This window comes from Protopterus annectens, chromosome 3.part1 (assembly GCF_019279795.1).
Source record: "Protopterus annectens isolate FY-2018-M chromosome 3.part1, PAN1.0, whole genome shotgun sequence".
In the NCBI taxonomy this organism is placed as follows: Eukaryota; Metazoa; Chordata; order Ceratodontiformes; family Protopteridae; genus Protopterus; species Protopterus annectens.
The window spans coordinates 900,463,577-900,479,366 of NC_056732.1; positions in this window are offsets into that span (position 1 = coordinate 900,463,577).

The following is a 15,790-nucleotide window of genomic DNA, read 5'->3' on the forward strand; positions in this document are numbered from 1 at the left end:
TTCTTACCTATCTGAACATGCCTTGATGTGTCCACGGTACTACTGTTGACCTGGATGCTGTGTATATGTCACATATCAACACAGACACAGCCGTAATGGACTTGAGTGGTGACAATGCACACATACGCATGGACATCTGTACATGCATGTGTTTTGCTATATACATCTACACAGCACTGTACAACTGTTCAACATCCTGCCACAAATCGCCTGTATTGCACATGTGATAGACATGGGACAATGGTTAGTCAGACGACATTCGCAGGAATGGTTATCAACCATAGCATGTGCGGGCACGGTTTCCAAGCTGTAACAGACAGCCATTGTGCCACCGCAAGGTGCATCAGTGCCACATTACTGATCCATTCTGTTGATAGTACATCTACCAGGCGGCCATCACACCATGTATGACTGAGATGACATGTGCAGCTTTGATGGACAGGGTTGCATGGTATGGCTGGACTATGTCACATATATAGCACAGGGATCTGTCCAGCCTGTGGTGATCCTAGTATTAGGATGGTGGCTGTCCATGACATATGTCATATAGATCAGGATATGGACATGTAGCATGCCCATCATCATGGTGTAGCAAATGTCCTTCTGCAAGGTAGAGAGCATGCTGCATAGTGGAGGTGTGGATTGTGAAGGCTGGTATCACACATCCATGCATAGCCATTACCCCTTACAGGTGGTATGTGATCCAATATTGGTCACCACAGTGCTGTATATGCCTGTCCAGTGATCTCCGTGCTCATGGATGGCACCCTGACATGACATGGGTACCTCATATGACTACCTAAGGGGCCTTGAGACGTCACCATGTTGGGGGGTGCACTGCACAGCACCATCCCTTACACAGTGTCCATAATGTTGACCACAGCCTAGGTAGTAGTTTATGGGTACAGGGATGTTCACATAACGGTGACACTGCTGGTATCATCCATCAGACTGTGCACATATGTCACCCACATCACCCACACAGCCCATTCTGTATGTTGCTCACAACACTGACACAGCTATTCTGATAGGTCATGGCCATTCACAGCCTTACATACACAGATGCCTAACATTTGTCTGTGTGGTATGGGCTACAATGAGGGTGGGGTACAACACATTAACCCTGTTCTACTGTAGATGGCACTGGTGTGCTGTGCACATGTCACTCTCGCACCTTTTCTAGTTGTGAGCCTGTCAACAGGCCACTGGTGGAACACTCCTGTGACATGCAAAGGTATTTGTAATCAAATATCCATGCTGTCTTGTACATCTGTACTGCTAACATCTACAGTGCTAATGGTTCATGGACATGCACACCATACTCAGCAGGGTTATAGTGCAGTGCCACCCTAAATGACTGTCATCGCCACTTGTAGGTTGATATTATTCAACACCTTATCTGTACTGTATGGTCATGCTAGGCACATGTTCAGAACTTATGAGCATGTCATGAGCTATTGATTACTATAATGTCCATTCCACGCATTTCCCACAGGTACACTGGCTGTCCTACACTTCCCAGCTTGCTTAAGGTACGACAGCTGTTGTACACACGTAACGCACATATCCTATGGGACATGGTTGTATATACAGGCATGTCCAACTTTCACTTACCAGTGCTACTGCCTGTCTATATGAGGGATATGTCGTACATGTGGCAATAGAGCAATTGTCTCATGTACACATTCAATGCTCACCTCCCAACATACAGCACTACAGCCTGTGGGGGATGCACTTCTGCAGCTGTGCTGGGGGCATAGCTCTCAGGTGTACCTCATTACGAGGAACGTACCTCATTTGGGGTTCTAAAAGGTGCGTGTTCCTCAAGGTTCCACATTGGAAGGGTCTGTCACACATTCATTGTTGTAAATAGTTTACCTGCTAGCCATGGCTAAATAGATGGGAATCATATTAATTCATTGGAATATCTCTTTTATACATAAGACCAGCCTATTTTAGCCATCATATACCCTTCCTAGTTGACGCTGTTAGTAAGCCAGTTGTAAGTGTTCCACGTTTTGACCATTTGTCACACAGTATGAGGGCTAATGTTCCTCAGTTTGGGGACAGGAGGTTGACAGCTATGGCTGGGGGTAATGCTGTCACCAACCCTGACTGCACCTGACAGTCATTTGGGGATGTGTAACATTCGCAACACACCCCACCCATCACATAGTCCCACATGATCTACACCACTGGCCACACCTACGAGGACAACTTGTGCAGTACGTCTCCATACTCACTGTAGTCATCAGTGGAAGCCCCCATCATGGAAGACAACATCACCAGCTTATAGCCCACAGACTCATGTGTGCCCATCACATACAGCCAATAGTGAGTTATAACATTCACAACACACCAGTCATAGCTGACTCTGTAGGGAGTCACACTGCAGTTCCACACAGCAGGATACACAAGGCGTTAGTCGCTAACATCTTGCTGTCGGGTAACTGCTTCTGCAGCATAACCTATGCACCCATGCCACACCTCACCAGGTACGATATGACTGTCATTCTCCATGTTAGTGTGACTGCCCTGGGATGCCACTTCACAGACTACGTGTGCAGGGACATGCAATAGCTCACCAGTCTTATAGCCCTGAGGGAGTGGGCCTAGCCCTGGGAAGCATTTTGCATTCATCCGGACACGATACCACTGTACAATGACCAACAGTGTCACTTCAACAGTTGCCTATGCTCCAATTGTCATTCCACAGGCATGTGGTATCTGTCCGCTATGACTGTCCTGGTCAAACACAATGCTGTGGCACAGATGACTTGCACCTGTCAGCCCTGGGAGTACAGCTCACATGTAAGGCTCTTGCTGCTTCTATACTGCCTGTCATGCACAGTTTCCAATAACTGTCACCGGCAGGGCGGTAACTGGCAGGCACGACATGGGGTCATGTGACACAATGCTTGCATCTTCCTCTGTGATGCACGCAGGCAAGGCACACCTTATAATGCACCACTCAAACATCTCTGCAGTGACTGGGACCTGCCTCTAGGCTCTGCAGAGCACACCTGCAATGACAGGTTATAGACAGACCATACCTTTCAGGCACATACCTGGACCGGCACATCCACAGCTGAGGGGTTCCCATATCCAACTATGTTTTGCACACATTCTGGCAAGTTACTTAGCACAATGCATCAGAGGTGCTCCATGTGCAACTAACTGTGTCTGGGACTGCTATACACATTGTAACAAGCGGCAGAGTCAACATCATACCCCACGGGTAACATACCTTCTATGTTGGTATAGTGGACAGTGGGCCTCAGACAGCTACTACAGATGTGTGACTGACACTACCCCACACTTCACTGGGATAGCCACTCATGTACCGACACATCCATGAGTCATACCCTCCACTCTGCTGGATCAACCCATACACACCACTTCCAAGACCTACATTAACCTTGGCATGAACACTACCACCATGTGACTGGTGTTACACACCTGGGGTTATCCCCTCATTGGTGGATTCCAAACATATGCTAATCGACCTTGTTAGCCACATCCCGGCAACACACCCATCACAGCATACACAGTACATGTGTACTACAACACCTACTACAGACGTCTGCTGACAGCGGTTGTTAACATCATGACACCCGTGCAGATCGACAATGCACATACAAATGCTGACACATACCCCAGTGCACTTCATTAGCATGTACACAACTGCATGGATTATGCTATTCCACACAGAGCCATGATGGTACACACCAGATAACAGACGCCACTCTGGTGGTCATGTTCCATGGACATATGATGTACAACAACAGGTGTAGGCTGTTGCACAGTGGTGTACATTCCCATGTATGGGATGGCTCACTGGTCAGCTGTGGTGGGGCTACAGGGTCCCTCATCACATACTCCAAGACTAGCTATTTAAACATGACTGCCACACATTCCCGGGTGTACCACCAGGCATTATGGTGGTATGTGAGTATTCGATGGCAACACCCACATCTGCTGTCACATACAACAGTCACTCAGGAACATTGCAGACCCAGGTGTTGTTGGCAACATACTGGAGGATGGATTCAATGCTGACATTACACCCTCTCACTCACTACAGGGCCGCAATCCATACATGAACATTGTGATGTCCCTGTGGTCACACCTACACAGTACTGACCTACACTCTATATGTCCTGGGACACTGGCCCCATGTCACCTTTCAACGTCCCAGGCTGTGATGTCCACCAACCTCTGAATTACATGTCTCCCCACTAGGCCACCATATTCAGTAATAGCCTTGTTTCAGACATTGTAGCCCCTGAATGGCACACAGCAGCATTTATCACACTACACACAGGTGGCACCGCATTGCACGAGTGGAACTAAATTCCTGCACACCTGACTGGACTGTTCTGCATGGCTATGGGGCTCATCATCAAGGACGTCATTCACAGAGACATTGTTGGGTTCCCGTCCTTTGCTGCCACCCGGGTTGGGCTTGTTAAGGCGAGAGCATGGCCCCTACACATGGTGGACTCCTTTCATACAGATACCAGGGCAGTTTCTGATGGTACGGGAGTCCACACATCCTACATTGTCCTCTCATTGCCTTTCAGCAACATTCCCCATTCTGGTATTGACAACATACACATCCACCTGCACATTGTACCCTGTGTCTCAGGATGTTATGCTATGTGGCTCATGGACAGGACACACAGTGATGCCAGCATACCATACTACCTACTACATGTCAGGTACATTTGGCATACCACGGTCCTCAGTCATAGGGCCCCTCATGTTCAGTATATGCTTCCCTGTGGAACAGGCTAGCACAGGGGACTTTCCCTGCCTAGCTTTCAAACCCCTACATACCAAGCGCCATGATTGCTCCACTAGCTGATACTGACTCCAACCATACGGGTGTCGCTGTGACAGATACATAATATGACTATCATGGCATCAAGCTGCATGACACAAGGTGCATGCACATCACCTTTGCATTACACCATTCACCCACTGACTATCACATGGATGGTAGTCCCCTACATACATATCACATTGTACATGTTTGCAGTACACACATATGTCACGCCCACTCCTGTGGTTACCGTATTACCACTGTGGCGTGGATATCCTTCTGCATGGCCACACCTATCTGTACTGGGTGTGTAGCTGGTACATAGGTACCCATTGTACCTCTGAACTCAAGACATCTACACACATTCAAGGGTACACCACCCCATTTAGGGTGTACCTTACACAACAGCTACAGCTTTACATGCCACAACATTAACACGCCATGACGTTTACTGAGCTCCAACGTTTAAATATGCAGCTGCACTACAGACACCACATCTGTACACATTTGCATACTACATACTCAGGGGTGACCTCTGCTGATCAGTCAGGGCCCATGTCCACAACATTATTGCTGGATATACTCCTCATACACGACATAAGCAGAGGCCACTGTGAGCAACATGCTCATGGATATGTGCACACACGCCACAATGAGTGGGATGTGCTTCTGGGTTACATTCCCAAACCGGACACTCACCATGCTGTGGAACATAAGTCCTATGTACATCACGCAGGGACACTCTGTATCACTGTTCATGTGATACCTCCCTTGGTGGTTGGGAGACACATGTAGGCCTGGGATCACTGCAGTGGCTGTACTGTGCAGAGGTGCAGGTGACACCTGGCTCTGCTCTTCACAGGACACTACCCTAGAGAGGTGCCACTAGTGTGAACACTGTAGTTGTGCCTACACATGGACTTGCCAGACTGCATAGTACCCCACTATGCACCTGTGAAGCTATTACATTTCCTTTGTGCATGGTTACTTGGTAGCCCTTCCATTTAGATTAGCCATCATGCTATTACTATGTCCCATACCTACAGGCCATATGTATCCTTTTATTGTACATACCAACAGACGATACCTGTGGTATGCATGATATGCCTGTTATGCTGTGTAGAATATCTGTCATATCTACCTATAATACTATACATTACACATATTTCACATAGTATCCCATAATGCAAAGCATACTTGCACAGCGGGACCACCTTACATATGTCATTAACGTTATATGCCCATACACATGCGTGCTGTGACAGTATATCAACATATACTATCCCCTGCTATGGCACGTCCTTGTTGGACATACCCTACCACTGACAGCGGGTTGTATGGCATTGTTCTGTTTAACGCCCTCATGTAGCATCCCTTGTGGTGTCTGTGCTGTGTACCTTGTGTCCCACTGCTGGACGCACAGTTTCTACAAGCATTAGTATGCTCAGCAAGACATCACTACATAAATTCCTTTCCCCACTTTATGCATTGCGGACACGTTTAATTAATGCAAACCAGGCTATACATACAGTAAAACTAATTAATACAGATCATGCTATACATAACCTTACATATTGGGCGTTCTACATACCTTGTTGTCGTTACGGCATTTTGTTTCTATCTCTCTCAGAGTGTTTCAACTGTTATTCGGTATGAGCATACGGTTTGAATGTCTGGCAAGTCATCATTATATACGTCGATACCTGAAACGTGGATTCATCCCGCCAATTGGTGTTCCTGAGTGACTAATTACTTGCATATCAGCTGTGCAGCTACTCCATTCGCCAATTACGCAGAGACAGTGGGGTATAATTGGATTCTTCCCTTGGCCATTGCCTATTTGCTCTACCTTCGGGGAGAAGGTATGTATTGTGTTTTGTTATGTGTAACTGCAACTGCTATGTATGGAGACAAGTATAATTTGGATTCATGTCCCCCGTGGATTGTGTGTGACATGTAGAGTATTTGGTTCAACATGTGGGTGTACCTGTCATCCCAACGTCTGATAACGGAGGATTGCAATCAAAACCTGTAACATGGCTGTTTGTTCCATTATACAACGCCTGCAATTTTGCATGACGCCTTTAATTGTGTCTCTCACATGGTATGTTGAGGGTTCTGCAGATGTAATTGACTGACTGGATGTTTGTGCTGCTATTAGTCTGTATTGCTTTAGTTTCTAGTGTGGGGGATGTTGGTGGTTGTACGTAACATATACAGGTTTGTGGGCCTTGCATTTCTACATAATCCATATATATGTGTGTGGGCTCCGTCCCTAATTAGAGAGCTAACAGTTAGTAGACTTATGTTACGGGATTGTACGTTGGGCCGTTGTTAATTGGTTTCTATATCTTCTGCAGGTGAGCTTGCTACATGTATACATCAGTAATTGCAGCGATATATCAGGGGATATGTGTAAGTGACAGCTATCCCTTGTATTTCTGTCCCAGATATTTGCAGTCATTGTGGTTGTGTTGTTAAAAGAGCCTGTTTGCCATGGGTTGCCACCTTTTCATATGGTCATTGTTGGACACTTGTGGGACACAAAGCGGTGTTTACAGGCCAACACGTAGCCATGGTCAGTACACAGGTTAGCACATACTTTTATCCTCACTACATACCTATTGTTGTGTGACTTTGGCTACTTATCATATTGCATGTAACATTTAAGTTTCTTACATACAGGCATAACTATTAAATATGACTGTTACATTATATATGGGACATATTTATGTCCTACCATCTCGGACATTTGCCCTTTGTACTGTTTTATGTCAGGACACACCTGCCCAGGGTGGGGCTGTCCCTCCTACTGTGGGACAGGTAGTAACTGTATGCCTATGGCTAGCTATACCCACACCTACCGTACTGACCTGCCTCTGAATTGGCACTAACAAACACATGTTGCAGACACACACACACATTACAGTCACACAGAGACGCACACGGCACCCTCAACGCACACTTACACAGACTACGGCACTCACAGACACAGTTGAACACAGTACCTACGTGGACCACGACACCGGCAGCGGTGACTAACTGTCCCTTCATATCATCATACTATTACTCACGGATGTACTGTTCCAGTACTGTGTTCTATCGGTCTTTCAGCCTCGTGGTTACGAATGTCGGTATGTTACACATTCCATGGTTGGCAGTATCCTATTTATTTGTACCTCCAAGATGTTATGAATGTCGTTGAACTATCTATTATATTTGCAGATATCGCTGAATCCATCTATATCACCATATATCCCTCTATTGCCCTTTCTATCTGTATTATATATATATGCATATGCGTACATATATATATCTGGTGGGGAACGTGACAGGCACACAGCACCACCATATGCTGTAAGACTCATGTTCTGTTCAGGTGTTGGCATTCTGTGTTCCACTGGCTGTTGTGTTTACAATGTTTGAGGGCTGCCTATGTAGGAGTCACACATTGGGCCACCTATACATTACAATTTACAGGTGGTCATGTTTGTGTGCCATCCATTTTACTGTGTGTGCAGGTGGAGAGGTGTCAGTCCGTAGGGGCCTACACTGTCAGAGTATGTGCTATACGTTCCCACTTTGCCAAGGCGTAGGCATATTGGGCATGCCTCCGTCTGCCTACTGGGGCTGGCACAGTGTGTTCATGGTCTGAATCCCTCTGTGCCTGTAATGGCTTTGGCAATTGCGGTGGGCTATGAGGGCCTTCACCATTTTGTCCCTGCTGCAGCTGCTTCCGCAGGATCATATTATGTAGCATGGCACATACTATGACGATGTGGGCACACATGCCTGAAGAGTACTGCAAGACTCCACCAGATGTATCCAAGCACCGGAACCGTGATTTCAGCATCCCAAACACACGCTCTATGATGATTCTGGTTTGTGCGCGTGCCTCATTATGGCGTTCTTGCATGGGTGTGTGTGCATTTCTGATGGGAGTCATCATCCACGGCTCCAGTGCATAGCCAGCATCCCCCATGAGATGGCCATGTGGGATGTCCCCCCTGATAAATACCTGATACAGCTGTGAGACATGCCAGATATGGGAGTCATGGTAGCTTCCAGGGCTGCCAGCACACACATCCATGATAATGCCCTGGGCATTGCACACGACCTGGCAGTTGATGGAGTGGAATCCCTTGCGGTTTATGTAGTGCCTACCCTGCTCACCGGGTGGTGACTTGATTTGTATGTGCGTGCAGTCTATCGCACCCAGTACCTCTGGGTATTGTGCCACACGGTGGAAGAAGCACATATTGCTGGCCAACTCCTCCTGAGTTCTGGGGAAGTATATCTGCTCATTGGCATGTGGTAACATGGCATCCAGGAACTGGTGTAGTACCCTGGATGCTGATGCATGTGAGATACCCATTATATCCCCAGTTGGCCTTTGAAAGGTACCTGTGGCCAGTATTCACAGGCTTACACATACCTTTGTGTCCACTGGGATGGGTTCCCCTCTGTTGTTTCTGGTTCTCAGGCGTGGCCGGCACAGCTCCACTATTTGCTGTAAGATGTCCCTGTCCACCCTGTAATGCTCTACTATCTCCAGGTCATGTAGCCCCTGGTAGGTTACCCTTGGTCTGAACACTCTCCTTCTCCTCCGAGGCCTGCGGTGGTTGTCGGCATCATCCTCCACAACACCGTCAGTCTCTAACACATGCTGATGAATCACAGCTATGGCAGCTCCCAACATGTACATTTTAAAAGTTTCCCATGTGTTTACACCTATGGTGCAGTGTTTGGGAATACACAGGTGTGTGTTGGGTGCTTTCACACTTTATACTATTGTGCTGTGAACACCGATGATGTCATAGGGTGTGTGTGTACGATCGTAGCTACAGGTTATCTTATGTGTTTTACTGCCGGAACTACTATTGTGGTGCCTTTGGTGTTGAATTACATTTGCCTGCCGTGGATTACCTCTTGACCTTCCCTTTACATTTCTGCGCATTGCACCTACTATTTTCTGGCGTGCATCCTGCAGCCTACTTTCATTTGTACTTTCCTGGACCTGGCGTATCTTTCGTTATGTGTGCTACTGCCAGTCTGCTGTTGGTTTGCTTTACTCTGCTGTGTCAGGTCTCCTATCTTTGCAATCCAATGCCTCCCCTCTTTTCTTTGCATTCAAATGCCTCCCCTATCCTGTTTTGCAGGTTTCTGCAAGCAGACTTATCAGCTGCCGTCGATTGGCCTTCGTGGGTTGATTGGTGTTGACTGCTCATTAGTACTCCAATTACCCTTCTTCCGCATTTCCTTCTTTTCTTCCCCTGACCTTCCTGTTTCTGCTATTGTTTGCGGCGCGTGCGTCCGATTACTGGGTTTCAGGCACGTTTTCATCCTCATACACATGCGCTTTTGGCCACCATGTGTGCTCTCAGCTAAACGATTCCTCCCCACCCCTGTCCTGCAGCTTTGCTTAGCAACGGACAGGCCAGATTTGCAATGCTCCAATGTGCTTACTGCTACGGTGGCACACCCCTCTGCTGATGTCATGTATCTCCTCTGAGCCACTCCTCGGTGTTATACCGCTGCGCTGTATGGTACAACCTTCATCCGGTGGGACATTTGCGATTCAGTATTATCTGCCTCATTTGCATGGCATTGACTACTAATTCATAGTTGCCATGCCGAACACTATTGCAAGCCCTTAGCAACCCTTGCACCTTGGTTGTGGTGTTCCATGCCTACCATTGTGTATTATGCTGTAAACCTGATTTCTATTACGTTGCGATTTTATGACATTTTTATATTATTTCTTTATGTTACAGCTTCCACACACATGCCCTGTGGTTGTGCTGTGCGTTACTTTGGGTTGGGAGGGTGGCCTAATGGTTAAGGTGTTTGCCTTACAAACACAAGGTGCAGGGCAGGGTTTGAGTCTCACAAGGCTAAATTAGGCTCTTGCGCAAGGGCAGCTAACTTAGTACTAATCTATGAATCTATGACATTAAATGTTGTTATTTACATGTTGTGCATCTTTTCTTATGCCATTGGCTGTGTATTTCACCATTGGCATATGTTAAAGTTGTGATACCTGGGTCTGGCCCTCTTCCCTAGCTCCGATGTTCTGTTTGGGAAAATGTAAACCGTGTTTTTTGGTTTACATTTCCATGGGCTTACGCTACGCCTGCACCACTTCATGAATCGCTATATGTCTTCATTTGCATGGTGCAACACTGCACATGGGGTGATTAGCATACCTATGCCGGAGGCTGCGCAGATCTGGCGTACGCCGGTAGTGCACGTGGAATTGGATCGTACCTGAATCGCTCGGTGGCCATATTTGGCGTTATAACGCCTACGCTATGCATGCGCCTGGCGCAAGCTTCATGAATCCCGGGGCTTGGCTAAATTCCAAGTACACCCAAACCCAGTAAACAACATTGAATATATTGAGCTATTTACAAAATGTCTCTGCAGCCATAATGATATTTGTATAGACCGAGCTATGCCTACTAATATTAAAAATAAGTCAAACTCAAAAGACAAGCCACCCCGGTTGAATCACACTAAAAATCAGTTATGCAACAACAACAAAGAAATTTTGACCAAGTGTGGGACGAACAAAGCCATTCATAATAAAAGTCCCCTGCTCAATCTAAACAGGTAGCTAAGAGGGTCAATTAATACTTCAAAAGCTAAATTTGAAGAAAAAATAGATTCTCTTTTATGTCTGTAACCTCAGAGGAAATACACAACAATGCACAGTGGTGGTTATAAATGGCATCATCTACACTGAAATGGAGGCCATTGCCAACTATTTGGCTGATGGAGTCAACACAAATCCCCCCCCCCACTACCACTTGATATTCCAAAGGAAATACCACATAAAACAATATCCCCAACCATTACTAGAAAACAGGTCATTAATACATTTTCCAGTGCCAAAAACACTGCATCAATAGGCCTTGATAACATCCCAGGATGTTTAATAAATAGCATGAAACATGACCTGTTTGATCAACTTGAATCATTTTCAACTGGAGCCTTCATTCAGGTTTTGTGCCCATGTAATGCATGATTGCTACAGTCATTCCCCTGCACAAAGGGGATCAAGGTAACTACAGGCTCATAAGTCTTACCAGCCTCATATATAAGGCTATGGAAAGAATCATCATGTCCATGATAAATGAGGACATAAGTAACCTGCAACTGCAGGACTCATCACAGTTTGGCTTTGTTAAAAGAAGTTCATGCCTATTAAATCTGGTGGATTATTTTGAGAGGGTTATGAAAGCATTGGATGAAGGTAAGACTGCACACACAGCTTACCTCAACCTGGCAAAGGGTTTTGATACAACACCCCACTAAGGCATTATAGACAAGCTCACTAATTTAGGAATACATCCTCTTTTATCACCCACTGGATAGCCAACTGACTCATTGATATGACCCAGGAGGTCAAAATAGGTGAGGCCACCTCCACCATGAAGCCAGTCACTAGCAGAGCCCCCCAGGGCTCTGTATTGGGGCACCCTCTTTTTTGGCATCTACTTCTCTGAGATGGAAACAAATGATGAAGGTTTATGGCTGACTAAGTTTGCAGATGATTGCAAGCTGGAGATTATCATCAACTCTCATGCAGATGCTAGCATTCTTCAAGAATGTTTATCTCTGACTAATAAATGGTGCCAAAGCCATTGTCTTAAACTCAGTGCAAAGAAATGCATAATTATACTCTTTGGGAAATCAACCATCCAGTCTAATTACCATGTTGATAATACATCCCCAAGAGTCAACCTAGTGGTCATGGATCTGGGTACTCAAGTAGACAGTAGCCTTAACTTGGACCACCATGTGGCCCCAGTGGTGAGGAAAAACTTTTATGTTGTGCAACTTATAAGCACTGGCATGGCATCTAGGTCCAAAGAGGATATTATCCCTCTCTACCCTGCATTTACCAGACCAATCATAGAGTATAATGCTCCCTTTGGTACTTACCTGACCGGACGTGAGCAGCAGCTAGAGCAACCTCAAAGGTCCCTTACAAAAAGAATACAAGGTATAACAAACCTGATTATGCAGAGCACCTTAAAGCTCTTTCCCTTTCCTCAATCTCCCATAGATTGCTGAGGGTGATCTATGCGTGGCTTACAAGGTATCCTCAGACCCCACACTTATGAATCTCCTACATATTTGTAAGTCAAAGAGCACCAGAAATACAAAGTCTAGGGACCTCAATTTTGTCTGTGATATAAACAGAACATACTGGAGAGACAGGTATGTGTCCCAATCACTGACATGCTATTGAACAAGTTTCCCATCCATGTGAAGCTGAGTTTGTTTATTACCTAGTTTAAGCACACCATAGACAAGTGGATGGGGAATAGGGAATTTACACTGGATCCTGCACCCATGTCTCTTATGGGTGGAGGTAGCTTATAAATGCCTGGCTCTCAATGTCCTATTTGGATGTAGGACATCATTATTCTTTCGGAAAAACCTGGCTAGGCTTAGAAAGACCCCCTGGGTCATTAGCCTAGCAACAGTCTATGAATCTATGAAAATGTCCATCCATCTTCATTTCCATCTCATTATTTGCAGATTTGCATAAGCATATTCAAGGACATTGTGCATTGGTGTAAATGGCCTCTGTGAATCGCAGACCAGCTGAGCTAGTTCATGCACATCTCAGAAAGCCTAAGCGCATTCTTGTAAGTGACTGTGAATACTAGCCTTACTATATATTCTGTAGACTTTAGGGCCTGTTATCGCAGAATTCTACCATGCCACATAATTTATTTTTGCTTTATCAAAAGGTCGCTGTAAAATGTTTGTCTTCTTTGTTTACATTAATGGTGCCACTTGCATGTTTGTCATGTTGTGTGGTTTGCTGCATACTAGACAGTTTCAAGACTGCATGATATGAGGAAGATTCGGAAAATAGTGTGAAGGGGTGAATCAAGCCTGAAAATGATGACATACATCTAAAAATAGGGTCATCATAAATCAAGCCTGAAAATAGGAATGCTTCTACAAAACAATTGCAACAATAAAATACCTTTTGAGAAAAGCTCTTAAAGCTGTCCTAGGTAAGAAAGAAAGAAACAAGGAAAGAAATGGCACATTTCTGCAAAGAATTGCTAGTATGTATTTATTTATTTGGTTATTAATTAATTAATTTATTTACTTAGTTATTTATTTAGTTATGTATGTATGCACTTATCAGAAATCACCAAGTGCAAGTACAATGCTAATGAATATAATCACAAAAGTACAAATATCTAAAAATACATATCAGAAAACATAACAGAATATTGTAATAGCAAAAAAGTGCTACATATATATATAAGTACAGCCTTGAGCCTGAAGGAGATTAAGCAAGGTGTTAAAGGTTAGGTGATATGGCCCATTGAAAAGCACCTAGAGGGTTATTTCTTATGAATATAAGATTAAAATTGTGCTCAGAAGCTACAGTGGCAGGATATGTACTTTAGGTATAAGAAAAGTGATAACTTGAGTCCTGGTGCAAGAACCGAGAAAGATCAATCTGCACAGTGAAATTTGGTTGTTGGTGTCTGCTGGGTAGGTATTATGGCCAAAAAATGGTTAGATGTCTCCAAGCATACAGAACAGACTAAAAATATCAGTGGAGGAATCATCTATCTCTTCCAGAGTTTTCCAGTGATACATGGCAAGACTGGAAAGCACAGTACATTTCAGTGACAGGTGTATAAGCATTCAAGTCCAATGTGCTCGAGGAGTGCTGTCTCAAAGACAGGGATGTGAACATTTTTAGCTAGGGTGCACTGCTACTTGTTTCATGCACATGTCTGAATAAGAGTTCAGGCAAGAGGTTGTGGCAGCTTACCTAAAGAATTTATTCAAGTGTGAGTGAAGTTAAGTACAGTAATCAAGGTGATGGAGTGGGAGGTGGTGAATGTGTAGAATACAGCAGCAGTCAAGAAGGGAGGGGGGTTAGGTGGCCAAGGATGAACACAGGATAGCAGCAGATTTCTTCAGCTCCACCAATTTCATTACACTGACAGGAATTAATTACTTAAAAAAATAATTTTTGAAGTAATTTTCTTTCTAAATATGTTTGCTTTATATAGTTCTTGAACTATATCTAAAAAAGAAAGGAAATTTTAACAATATTCCTGTCAGAAATCACTTTGGAAATTTTCCTGTCAGTTTATCAGTCTGAAATGAGTTCCAGTAAGACAAATTCTCAAGACTCCAGCATCAAGAAAGAACTTCAGTCTCTGATAACTATAATCCAGCAACTTACTGCTAAGATGGATAAAATGGATACTAAAATAGATACCTTCATAGAAAAAACCACAAAACAAATAGACTTGTTACATATAGACCTGCAACAACAGAAGATCCAGATGACAGGCATAGAAGAAGCTGTGAATGACATGGAAAATAGAATCCAAGAAGAGGAAATCAACATTGAGTTTCTGCTGAAACAAAATACACATTTACAAACAAAGCTTGATGACCTGGAAAATAGATCTAGGCGCAATAACATTAGGATTTTTGGACTGCCAGAAAATATTGAAGGTAACAATGTTACTTCTTTTTAACAACATGGCCCTAAAACTTTAGACTTACCAGAAGCATTCTCTTTTGGTATCGAAAGAGCACATAGATCTATAGCTAATACTAACTCTAACAAAAACTATCCTAGATCAGTTATAGTTAGATTTCTATCATCTTTTGATAAAGAGATGGTTCTTAAATCTGCTTGGGCTAAAGCTCCTGTTAAGATTAATGAGACAACTGTGTGTTTTGACAATGACTATTCTTCCATGGTAATAGCTAAAAGAAATGTTTTTCTGCCACTAATAAGGGAGCTTAAAAACGCACAGTTTAAAACATACCTTCTATTTCCTGCCAAGCTTAAAATCTTCTTTCCTGATGGTCCTAAAATTTTGATGACTTAGACTCTGCTTTACTGTTTATCAAAAAAATAAGATTTTGGATAAAATAGAGGAAATGGAATGGGCTAGT